Below are 13,368 nucleotides of genomic sequence, written 5' to 3'. Positions count from 1 at the left end.
CGGGGCCGACCTGAACTTGATCTCGCCCGTCGTGATCAAAAGGCTGCAAATCCCTGATGGAGACCTCGAGGAAATGGGCACGTTTCAAGGGGTCAATCCGGGGAGGAGCCAGCCGAAGGGGAAGGTCACGCTGCCTGTGACGTTTGGAGAGGAGTTGAACCACAGGACGGAGAGGATCGTCTTCGACGTGGCCGAGATCCCCTTGCCCTACAATGGGATCCTCGACCGCCCAGCACTAGCCAAATTCATGGCGGCGTCGCACTACGCCTACAACATGCTAAAGATGCCCGGGCCGTTGATAATCATCTCCGTCCCCTCCGATAAGAAGGACGTGCTGATTTGCGCCGACCAAATCTACCAGGAAGCAGTTGCAGCAGCTGCCGCCAAGGCACATGCTCCTGCCGCTGAAGCCCCGGGAGGGAAGAAGAAGCTCGGCAAGACCTCTCGCACCCACTCCGGCAAGCGCACCTCCTCGGAGTGTTATGCTACCGTCGAGGACGTGCCAGCGAGCTCTACCGGCAAGAGCAAGAAATCCAGAGCTGAGCCACTGCAGACCAAGAAGGTGTCCGTCAGGGAGGATGGCACAGGAGGGGCCTTCACCATAGGCGCCACCCTCGACAGCAAATCGTAAGGCGCGCTCGTCACCTTCCTGCGGGCGAATGTCGACGTGTTTGCGTGGCAAGCATCCGACATCCCCGGTGTTCCCAGGGAGGTGATTGAGCACCACCTAGCTGTCTGTCCTCATGCTCGGCCCGTCAAGCAGAAGGTCAGAAAGCAGGCTCTGCAGAGGCAGGAGGTCATCACAGAGGAGATCAGGAAGTTGGAAGCAGCAGGTTTGGTGAGAGGAGTGCTCCACCCGACGTGGTTGGCCAATCCGGTAGTGGTGCGCAAGGCAAATGGGAAGTGGAGGCTGTGTATTGACTACACAGATATCAATAAGGCTTGTCCTAAGGACCCCTTCCCGTTGCCGTGCATCGACCAGATTGTTGACTCCACGGCCGGGTGTGATCTGTTATCATTCCTCGACGCCTACTCGGGCTACCACCAAATCTTCATGACAAGAGATGATGAAGAGAAGACAACATTCATCACCCCATGTGGTACATATTGGTTTTTACAGATGCCTTTCGGGTTGAAGAGTGCTGGCTCGACGTTTGCAAGAGCAATCCAAATTGGTTTCGAACCCCAGCTCCATAGAAATATGGAAGCATACATGGATGACGTAGTGGTCAAAACCAAGGACGGGCCAACTCTTGTGCGAGATCTGGAAGAGACATTTGCCAACCTACGCAAGATCAACCTTAAGCTGAACCCTAAGAAGTGTGTCTTCGGCGTTCTGTCCGGCAAGCTTCTCGGATTCTTCGTGTCGTAGCATGGGATCGAGGCAAAGCTAGATAAAAATCAAGGCTATTGAGCAGATTGAGGCGCCCAAGCGGATCAAAGATGTGCGTCGGCTCACCGGCTGCGTCGCCGCCATGAGTCGATTCATCTCCAAGTCCGCCGAGTGTGCCCTTCCCTTCTTCAAAATCTTGAAGAAGGCAGCCCAATGGAGCGGACCCCGGAAGCCGAGGCGGCGTTGCAGAATCTGAAGAAATACCTTTCCTCCACGCCAATACTGGTTGCGCCTAAACTACAAGAGCCGTTGATGCTGTATCTGGCAGCGATCAAGTGGTCAGCGCCGCACTGGTGGCACAGAGGGACATCGACGAGGAGGCGGTGGCGGCGGTAGAACCAGTGGATGGCAAGCCAAAGATCACCTCGGCAGGGCCTGCTGCCAACAAGGCAAGGCCCCCGGCGGAATCTGATGCCACCAAGGCGGTGCCCGCGCAGTCAAGTGAGGTGGTCCAGAAGAAGAAGATGGTGCAGCACCCGGTTTACTTTGTCAGCTCCCTCTTGCAGGGGGCTAGATCGAGGTATTCCGGTGTGCAGAAATTGCTCTTCGGCCTCCTTATGGCCTCGAGGAAGCTGCGTCATTACTTCCAAGCCCACGAGATCACTGTCGTCACCCGCCTCCCATTGCAACGGATACTGCATAACCCAGATGCGACCGGAAGGATTGTGGAATGGGCCCTGGAGTTGTCATGTTTTGGGTTGAAGTTTGAAAGTACCTCAACAATCCAGAGCAGAGTCTTGGCGGAGATCATTGCAGAATGGACCTCAATGCCTGACGAGGAAATCCAGGAGACCGCTCTCCCCAGCAAGGAAGCAAACCGCGACTGGATCATCTACTTTGACGGGGCCTTCTCGCTGCAAGGCACCGGTGCCGGTGTGCTGCTTGTCGCACCCGCCGGAGAGCACCTCAAGTACGTGATCCAGATGCACTTCCCCAGGGAGATGTCCACAAACAACACTGCTAAGTACGAGGGCTGCTTGCCGGTCTCAGGATCGCAGCAGACCTTGGGGTGAAGAAGCTCATCGTCAGGGGTGACTCGCAGCTTGTCATCAGACAAGTCAACAAGGATTACCAGAGCCCATTGATGGAGGCCTACGTAGATGAAGTGAGGAATCTGGAGGAGCGCTTTGACGGTATCCAAGCGGAGCACGTTCCCCGAGCGGAGAATGACATCGTCGATTACCTATCGAAGCGTGCTGCATTCAAGCTACCTGTGGAACCAGGTACCTTTTTGCTCCGGTTAACTCAGCCATCCGTCGAACCATCAACGGGGCGGAACAAGCGAAGGAAATCTGGTCTCGGCGAGTACTTTCCTACCGAGCCCCCTAGGGCTGCCGGCAAGGATGCTACCATGTACGCTGAGCCTGCCAAAGAGCAACTGGCTCCGGCAGGGCTTCAAGCCCTGGCTGTGGAGACAGCCGCTCCCATGGCAGAGGAAATGCCTTTGGTCCTTGCCGTCGAGCCCCAGGCTCCGGCGTGGGCGCAGCATACTGTCCGATTCCTCCAAACATGGGAACTTCCCGAGGAGCAGGAAGAAGCGGAAAAAGTAGCCCGTCGGTCTGCCCTTTACCAGTTCATCGATGACGTCCTGTACAGGAGAAGGCCGAACGGTGTGAAATTGAAGTGCATCCCCTGGGAGGAAGGACTGGAGCTGTTGGCAGAGATACATGAAGGCATATGTGGCTCCCACATAGGGTCGAGGGCCCTTGCCGGCAAGGCGTTCTGGCAAGGTTTCTTCTGGCACACCGCCCTCCAGGATGCGACGACACTAGTACCAAGTGTGAAGCGTGTCAGTTCCATTTAAAGAAGCTTCATCAACCAGCTTAAGCCCTTCAAACGATCCCTCTCTCCTAGCCATTCTCGGTCTAGGGGCTCGACATACTGGGCCCTTTCCGCCGTGCTGTCGGGGGCTTTGAGTACTTGTATGTTGCAATTGACAAGTTCACAAAGTGGCCAGAGGTGGAACCAGTGAGGAAGGTGACAGCACAGTCAGCCGTCAAGTTCTTCAAGGGACTAGTCTGCCGTTTTGGTGTGCCAAACAGAGTCATCACCGACAACGTCATGCAGTTCACAAGCCACACCTTCATGCAGTACATTCAAGACCTCGGCAGCAAGGTCTGTTTTGCTTCCGTGGCACACCCCCGAAGCAACGGCCAAGCAGAGAGGGCGAATGCTGAAGTGTTGCGAGGCTTGAGAACGAAGACCTATGACAGGTTGCACAAGAGCAGAAGGCGTTGGATTGATGAGTTGCCGGCGGTTCTTTGGTCGATCAGGATGACGCCAAATCGAGCCACCGGTCAGACACCCTTTGCCCTAGTATATGGGGCGGAGGCAGTTCTCCCCACGAAACTCATATACGGGTCACCTCGAGTGCGTGCTTATGATGAGCTTGAGCAAGATCAGTTGTGGCAAGATGACGCGACGCTCCTTGAGGAAGATCGTCTTCGGGCGGCTGTGAGAGTAGCACGCTACCAGCAAGCCTTGCGCCGCTACCATAGCCGCAAGGTTCATGCCCGAAGCTTGGAGGAAGGCAACCTTGTTCTTCGGCGCGTTCAGTCGGCCAAGAATTCCAACAAGTTGACGCCGAAGTGGGAAGGCCCGTATCGGGTAATACGAGTCACCAGGCCTGGCGCAGTTCGCCTGGAGACCGAAGATGCCGTTCCAGTGAGCAACTCCTGGAACATCGAGCATCTTCGCAAGTTTTACCCATAAGGCGCGGTTTGCCGGGCCCCCCCGACAAGCCACCTTTTGTACAAGCCTTGCCGCAAGGCATGTAACCCTTTGTACAAAGCCAGGCGCAGACCCTGAGCACAAATAAATGAAGCGCTGGCACCCTAAATTATAGCATGCATGCTAGGTCGAGTCTCTTCCTTGGTTAGGGTTGATAGTGCTTAGCGGTGACTAACCCCTAGCCTAGAGGTCGAGTGCGCGTCTCTCTGTTCTTTTCTGTCCTCCTTTGGTTCGCAGGGCACATGAGCACTTCTGCTGAGCTACTTGGAAGAAAGGGAACGGACCGGCGTCCCGACCCCGATAAACCAGAGTTGCCGGGGGCTGCAAGTACAAGGATCCAACCGCGGCAAGACAAGGTTGCCGGGGGCTGCAGATCCAGATAAGTCTTTCATCCTCTGTCATGCATTTCGGAACGGGACTGGGGCATGTGAAACCTCGTTTTATCTCCAGGCTACCGTCCTCCCCTTTTTCCTCTACCTAAGGATTATCTCTCGGGTACCGATTTGGTTGTAGCCGCGGTGGCAAGGAGATAGAACGAGGAGCCTAAGGCCACTTCATCCCTGCCTTCGCCAAGAGCGCGAGAATGGTCAAGCGAAGTGAGGGGGACGGCAAGGCCTGTTGCCGGGCGAAAAATGTTTATCTTAAATAGTAACAAGGATTCGCTCCTTCTCGCGGGGTCTACCCACGAACGAAAAACCCAGCAAACATTCCTTTTTATTAAAAACATCCCATACAGGTACAGTTCATATGGAATGAAAAACATGAACAAGGGGGATTACAAGCTTTAAAGTTATGAAGGCCCGAAGGTTTACAAATTAAAAAAGAGATAAGATGCCCGTAATCGCTTTCTTGTCCCTCTCCTCAGAAGATGGAACAGGACAGCGGGAGGGCAAAAAGAGCGCCTAGGCAAGGTGCAAGGAGCAGAAGGCTGGAAGATGAGGCAGCGGCTCGCCAATACGCGACGAAGGCGTCGATGCCAGCATACTCCGAGCTAACGGCCGCCACCCGCCTTCTTCACCTTCTCCGGCCCTCCTACGCCAACCGCCCAAGGAGACGACGGGGAGAACCCCAAAGGAGAGCTTGGTGAGGATGGCCCTCGGCAGGGCGCGTGACCGAGGGAGGAGCGGCGCGGTCAGTCGAAGTCGGAGTTGGCATCCTGCCGCCCGGCCCCCTCGTTGCTGCTGTCGTTGTTCTCCTCGACACTCCCGCTCGAGGAAGAGTCTTCATCGTCGGAAGAGCTCTCCACGTAGCACTTCAGGCGAGTCCCAAGATCTCCAAAGACCTTGACAGAGAGCAGGCCGCCCTCCATTAATTTAAAATAGAGGACGAGCCCCACCGTCAGGCTATGTATGCGGGCAAACGTCTTCCACCTGCGATGGAGATACATGACGTGAGGGGCGGGGAAGTCAATGTCGACTCGCGTACCGCCAGTCCCGCAGCCCCTCATGTGCAACCTGAGGGTCTGGGGCGGATCAAGCTCCATCTCCGCTATGAAGGGGGTGGGGAGACGGAGACGACGACGCGGTGGCGGCGCAGCTTGACGAAGAACTCACGGGGCCGGTCCCCGACGTGACCCCCCATCGCGGGAGGCACCGCTGGCAGAGGCACGACCGCTGCGCCGCCTCGGACCCCTCTCCCCCGACCGCGACGGCGACCTCGGCCATGCCCCTCCCCCTTCCTCTTGTGGCTGGCTCTGCCGCCACACGCTCGAGGGAGAGAGGGACGCGCTGTCGAGCGGTGACCCTCGCTGCCACCGTCGAGGGACCAGGGTTCCCCTTCTCCATGGTAGATGGAAGAGAGAAGCGAAGATGAAGAAGGATGGATACTGAAGAATGTGGGGTGGCGCTCCTTCTCACCCCCTCTTTATAAAGGGGCGGGGTCGAGACCCAGCCGCCCCGCTCAGCCAATCCAGCCATCGAGGGCGCAGGGAATCGGGACCGACCCGCTGCTCCAACCAGCGACAACCCGGTTTCCCGCCTCCACAGCTCGCCACCTGCATGAAGGACGCGTGGTGAGTGTGCAGGGTCGAAAGGACGGGTGAGGTGACCGTTCCCCGCCCCGTGATCAGGGGGCGTGGGTGCCTTGAAGACTACGACCCGAGTCCATCCAGTAAATGAGCCGCGCCTCCACGCCTCCCTCTTTTTACGGGGAAGGCACGAGTCACCTCTTTACTGCGATGTGACGCATGCGTGCGGGAACCGCCCCACGCATGCCGCCCACGTCACGCGCGGGTTGTGGGAAGCGCATCGCGCAAAAAGTTTTACCGCGGTAAAAACCACCCCGCCTGCCCGCGCACCGTTTTGGGCCTGGCCCAACAACGGGTCGCGCTTATGTGTGGCCCAGGCCCGGGGGCTCCTGTCGGTGTACAAAAGAAGGGGTGCACCTTTGTACCCCTTTACCTATGCACGGACAGTCGGAGCCGCGCCCACGGCCGCACCAAGCAGAACAGGGGAGGTGAACCAAGGCAAAACGAAGCCCAAGACAGCCAGAGCAACGCCAAGACCAAGAACATAAAGAAGTAGAGGGGCGGAGCAGTTTCCCCCGGCAAGACCCTTGCCGGGGACGGCCTCAGTAGCCCCGGAAAGACCCTTGCCGGGGCAGCGCGCCCAAACACCAACAAAGCGAGCCACCCTCGAGCCCACGGTCTCCAACACTATCGACCACATTGGGCCAGGGCTCGGGAGGCACCTCTGTGGTGGCATGCAGATCTTTGTGAAGACATATCCAAGATCAGATGAGGATTAGAAGATAGCGATCCTCGGCAAGATCCTTGCCGAGGGGAACCACAAAACCCCCAGCCAGATCCTTGCAGGGGACAGCGGCGCACCACGGCAAGGCCCTTGCCGGCAAGGCCCTCGCCAAGGGCGCCAGCAGGGCCACCTCCAGGCCCGCACCAGCCAAGTCTCCACCGCCGTTCGCATGCAGCTGCCAGCCCAACCAGCTGGGGAGGCAACTGCGTGGCAACATGCAGCTCCCAGGCCAACTCTGCAAGCGCCTGCGTGGCGGCATGCAGATCTTCGTGGAGGCTCTACCACCGCGCCACCTCAGCTGCCTGCCTGCCTACATGGCACCGCATGCATCACTGACCAAGACGCGTGTCGAAGCAAGGAGGAGCGGCGACGGACGGGACGGGCCTCGTTCCCGTCCCCAATAAAGCAAGGGGACACCTAAGCGATGCATTAAATGCATCTTGTCCTGTAATACGAGCGATAAGCTCGTAGCACTGTACGCCTTTCCACCTCCTGTATGCCACTATGGCATCCCCTTTCGACTATAAAAGGAGGCCCATGGCGTACTGGAGAAGGATTCGGCTCTTTGGAACCACGCACCCACCATAGCTAGTTCGAGAGCTCAAGAACTCTCTGAAATACAGCCACCAAAGAAGGACTAGGGTTTTACGCATCCTCGCGGCCCGAACCTGGGTAAACGATCCTCGTGCTGATTACTGATCCTGCTCTTCTCGCAACCCTGCGCGCCGACAACCGTTGTAGGGATTCTTGTGATCCCATAGGTGTCGTTCCACACCGACAGTTTTGCTAATAAAGATGGGCACCAGGAGGCAGGGCCGTCGCGGTGGCGGTCCACCGAGCTGGCGTGTGCCGATGGCGGAAGGAACAGAGGCGCTGCGACTACAGTGCACTCTCCTCCAGCACGACGACAGCGGTCGCCGGCTCAGTGGGCCGATGCCCGCGGTGACGGATTGACGACATCGTCCGATCCACGAGCTCGCTGCGACCAACGTCAAGTTCTTCATGAACGGGTCAAAGAAGACGCTCGAACTACCATCGAGCGGCGGCGAGAAGTGCGCCATCAATCCGATAGGCGCGCAGGGCCCACTGTAGACAAGCCTGCGTTGAGGGATGATGGTGACTTACCTTATGAGGTGGGTTGTAACAGCTTTTACCCGTGAGCTGTGGCAATTCCAGTGGCCCACTTCCCGCACGTTCAAACCAGAGGTCCCAGAGAAGTACGACGGCAAGACTCATCCATCTGAGTTCCTGAGCATCTACACCATTGCGATGCAAGCTGCCAGGGCTCGAGATGGCAAGGTGCTCGCCAACTACTTCCCGTTGGTACTCAAGCCCAATGTTAGGTTGTGGTTGATGCACCTGCCAGTAGATTCCATCTCCTCTTGGTCAGATGTGTGCCATGAGTTTGTTGGCGCCTTCACCGGAGGCCACCAAGCTCCTCATCAAGCGAGCGATTTACACCTCATTCCCCAAAAAGATGGCGAATCCTTGGGCAAATACATACAGAGATTTAGCCATGTGTAGTACAACATCCCAGATGTTCATCCTGCCATTGTTATCAGCGCGTTTCATCAGAATGTGCGCAACCGCAAGATGCATGAAGAGCTGGCAATGAACAAGATTAGGGATGTTGCCGAGCTTTATGTTTTGGCCGAAAGATGTGCTCGGGTTGAAGAAGGAAGGAAGTACCCCGGTGAATATGCCGGCGCGGGAAGCGACTCCGAACACGAAGACATCGTCGCCACGACAAAGAAGGGCCAAAGGCGTAACAGGAAGCGCAAGGGCAAAACCGTGCTTACCGTCGAGGAATCTGACAACCCCGGCACCACCAAGAAGGCCAAGGTTGAAGATCCCGGCAAGGAAGTTGCTGTGTGTGCCGCCTGCCAGGCCTTGGCAGCTGCCAACATGCCAGAGGGCTCCGACAAGCAATATTGCAAGATCCATCGCACCAAAGGCCATGACCTCCAGAACTGACGGCAAGTTGAGCAGCTTGTGGAAAGGCAGAAAGCTGAATATGAAAGGCGAGACAAGGAGAAGGGCCAGGATGGTGCTGAGGGGTCTGACAGGAAGCGTGGTGGCCGAGGGGGTCGCCGCGGCAAGGAGAAGCAACAAGAGAGGCCTACTCGAGGCCGCGACAAGAAAGAGGGGGATGATGACCACGAAGAGGACGATGAGTCCAGCGAGCATGAGTTTAAAAAAGCTACAGAAGCCATGTGCATTGATGGTGGCGCCTCGTTACATTCTTCTCACACCAACTTAAACAATGGGCGTGTGAGATTAATGCGACAGAGCCATCGATCGATGCCCAGAAGCCGCTGAAATGGTCCATCATGCCTATCATTTTTTACGCTGAGGATCACCCTGATCGCACAACCGCGGTCGGGTGCTTGCCATTGTTGGTTTTTGCAACGATTCACAACCTCAAGGTGACAAAAATGTTAGTTGATGGTGGGGCCGGTTTGAACTTGATCTCGCCCAAAGTGATCAAGAGGTTACAAATTCCTGACGGAGTTCTCGAAGAGACGGGCATGTTTCAAGGGATCAATCCGGGAAGGAGCTGGCCAAATGGTAAGATCACACTACCAGTTACGTTTGGTGGTGAGCTGAACTAAAGGACGGAGAAGATGGTTTTTTATGTCGCCAAGATCCCATTGCCATATAACGGGATCCTTGGCCATCCAGCACTGGCCAAGTTTATGGCAGCGTCACATTACTCCTACAACACGTTGAAGATGCCCGGCCCGATGAGCATCATCAGTATCAACTCTGAGAAGAAGGACGTGCTTAACAGCGTCGATCAACTCTACCGGGAGGCAGTTGTGGCACCTGCCGCCAAGGCGCTCGCTCCTGCCACTGGAGCTCCCCGGGGGAAGAAGACTGGCAAGACCTCTTGCACCCACTCCGGCAAGCGCGCCTCCTCGAAGTGCTGCATTCCCGTGGAGGAGGTGCCAGAGAGCTCCACCGGCAAGAGCAAGAAATCAAAGGCAGCCCCACCAGAGACTAAGAAGGTTCCCGTCAAGAAGGACGGCACGGGCGGAGCTTTCACTTTAAGATCCACCCTTAACAGCAAATAGGAAAGCGCGCCATTGCCTTCCTGCGGGCGAATGTCGCTGCAGTTGCATGGCAAGCATCTGACATCCCTGGCATTACCAAGGAGGTGATTGAGCACCATCTTGCTATCTGTCCTCATGTGCAGCCCGTCAAGCAGAAGGTCGGGAAGCAAGCTTTGGAGCGGCAAGAGTTCATTACTGAAGAGATTAGGAAGTTGGAAACGGCAGGCTTCGTCAGAGGAGTGCTCCAGCCAACGTGTTCGGCCAATCCGGTTGTGGTGCGCAAGGCGAATGGAAATGGAGGCTGTGCATTGATTATACATATACCAATAAAGCCTGTCCAAAGGATCCTTTCCCCTTGCCATGCATCGACCAGATCGTGGACTCCACTGCCGGGTGCGACTTGCTGTCATTTCTTAATCCCTACTCATGGTACCATCAGATCTTCATGACAAAGGAAGATGAAGAGAAGACCGCGTTTATCACCACATGTGGTACGTATTGTTCTATACGAATGCCTTTCGGGTTGAAAAGCGCTGGTTCAACGTTCGCAAGAGCGGTTTAGATCGGTTTTGGCCCCAACTAAATAGAAATATGGAAGCTTATATGGATGACCTAGTGGTCAAAAGCAAGGACAAGGCAACGCTCATACAAGATTTAGAAGAAACATTTGCAAATTTACACAAGATCGATCTCAAGCACAATCCGGAGAAGTGCGTGTTTGGCATCCCGTCTAGCAAGCTTCTCGGATTCTTTGTGTCTCAGCATGGGATCGAGGCGAACCCCGACAAGATCAAGGCGATTGAGCACATTGAAGCACCAAGATGAGTCAAAGATGTGCGTCGACTTGCTGGCTGTGTTGCTGCTCTGAGCAGGTTCATCTCCAAATCTGCTGAGCATGCCCTGCCCTTTTTCAAGATCTTTAAAAAGGCAGGTCCAATGAGATGGACTCCGGAAGCGGAGGCAGCGCTGCAAGATCTAAAGAGGTACCTCTCCTCTACGCCAACACTAGTCGCGCCTAAACCGCAAGAGCCGTTGTTGCTATATCTAGCGGCAATGAATCAAGTGATCAGTGTTGCGCTAGTGGCGCGGAGAGAAGTTGATCAAGAAGCAACAGCAGTGGCCCGACCATCGGATGACGAGCCGGGGCTCTCCCCGGTAGGGTCTGGTGCTGGCAAGGCAAGACCCCGGTAGAGTCTGGTGCGGACAAGGCAAGACCCCCGGCAGAGCCTGGTGCCGGCAAGGCAGGATCTGTGCAAGCAAATAAAGTGACACAGAAGAGGAAGATGGTGCAGCACCCAGATTATTTTGTCGGCTCCCTCTTACAGGGGACTAGGTCAAGGTACTCTGGTGTGCAGAAGTTTCTCTTCGGCCTCCTTATGGCCTCTAGGAAACTGCGCCACTATTTTCAAGCACATGTGATAACCGTCATCACTCGCTTCCCGTTGCAACGAATTTTACACAACCCAGATGCGACTGGAAGGATTGTGGAGAGGGCGTTGGAACTGTCAAGCTTTGGCCTCGGGTTTGAAAGCACTTCAACAATTCAGCCACCGGAGAGCACCTCAAATACGTAGTCCAGATGCACTTTCCTCGGGAGAGATCAACAAACAATACTGCAGAGTATGAGGGACTACTTGCCGGTCTCAGGATCGCAGCAGACCTTGGAATCAAGAAACTTATCGTCAGAGGTGATTCACAGCTTGTCGTCAAGCAAGTTAACAAAGATTATTAGATCCCACTGATGGAAGCTTACGTAGATGATGTGAGGAAATTGGAGGAGCATTTTGACGGTCTACAAGCAGAGCATGTTCCCCGAGCAGAGAGCAGCATTGCTGATGACCTGTCGAAACGTGTTGCCCTCAAGTTACCTATGGAACCGGGGACTTTTGTGCTCCAACTGACTCAGCCATCCGTTGAACCATCAGCAGGGCAAAATAAGCGAAGGAAGTTAAGCTCCGGCAAGTACTTTCCCGCTGAGCTCCCAGGAGCCGCCGGCAAGGAAGTTGCCGGGGACGACGATAAGCTCGCCGGGGGGCGACAGGCTCCGGCAGGGCCTCGAGCTCTTGCTGTAGAGACAACCGTTCCCGCGGCTGAAGACATGCCTTTAGTCCTTGTTGTCATGCCTCAGGCTCCAGCATGGGCACAACACATCGTTCGGTTCCTCCAAACAGTGGAACTCCCAGAGGAACAGGAAGAAGCAGAGAAAGTAGCCTGTTGGTCTAACATGTACCAGTTTGTGGACGATGTCCTATACAGGAAAAGACCGAACGACATGAAAATTGAAGTGCATTCCTCGGGAGGGCGTATCGGGGCTGTTGGCAGAGATACATGGAGGCATATATGGCTCTCACATAGGATCAAGGGCCCTTGCCGGCAAGGCATTCCGACAAGGTTTCTTCTGGCCCACTGCCCTCCAGGATGCAATGGCACTAGTAACCAAGTGTGAAGTGTGTCAGTTCCATTCAAAGAAACTGCATCAGCGAGCTCAAGCTCTTCTGAGGATTCCTCTTTCCTGGCCATTTTCGGTCTGGGGGCTCGACATATTGGGCCCTTTTCCCCGTGCTGTCGGGGGCTTTGAGTACTTGTACGACGCCGTCGACAAGTTCACAAAGTGGCCAGAAGTGGAAGCAGTGAGAAAGGTGACAACACAGTGAGCCGTCAAGTTCTTTAAAGGACTAGTTTGCCGTTTTGGTGTGCAAAACAGTCATCACCGACAACAGCACACAGTTCACAAGCCACACCTTCATGCAGTATATCCAAGACCTTGGTAGCAAAATCTATTTTTCTTCTACTGCTCATCCAAGAAGCAACGACCAGGCGGAAAGGGAGAATGCTGAGGTGCTGCGGGGCCTCAAGACGAGGACTTTCGAGAGGATGCACAAGTGCGGAAGACGCTGGATTGATGAGTTGCTGGTAGTTCTTTGGCCAATCAGGACGACACCAAATCGAGCCACCGGCCAGACACCCTTCTCCCTGGTATACAGGGCGGAAGCAGTTCTCCCCACAGAACTGATATACGGGTCACCTCGAGTGCTCGCTTATGATGAGCTTTAGCAAGAGCAGTTGCAGCAAGATAATACCATGCTCCTTGAGGAAGATCGCATTCAGGCTGTTGTGCAAGCTGCGCGCTACCAGCAAGCCTTGCGCCGCTACCATAGACACAAGGTTCATGCCCGAAGCCTTGAGGAAGGCGACCTTGTTCATTGGCGCGTTCAGTCAGCCAAGAATTCTAACAAGTTGACGCCAAAGTGGGAAGGCCCTTATCGGGTAATATGAGTCACCAGGCCCGGCGCAGTCCGCCTGGAGACCGAAGATCGCATTCCGGTGAGCAAATCCTAGAATATTGAACATCTTCGCAGGTTTTACCCATGACACGCGGTTGCCGGGTCCCTCAGCAACCCCCTTTTGTACTAGCCTTTTCGGCAAAGCATGCAACCCTATG

The sequence above is a fragment of the Triticum aestivum genome, chromosome 6D, assembly GCF_018294505.1.
Source record: "Triticum aestivum cultivar Chinese Spring chromosome 6D, IWGSC CS RefSeq v2.1, whole genome shotgun sequence".
NCBI classification, from domain to species: Eukaryota; Viridiplantae; Streptophyta; class Magnoliopsida; order Poales; family Poaceae; genus Triticum; species Triticum aestivum.
The sequence above is the reverse complement of the archived record's forward strand: the minus strand, read 5'-3'. Positions refer to the sequence as shown.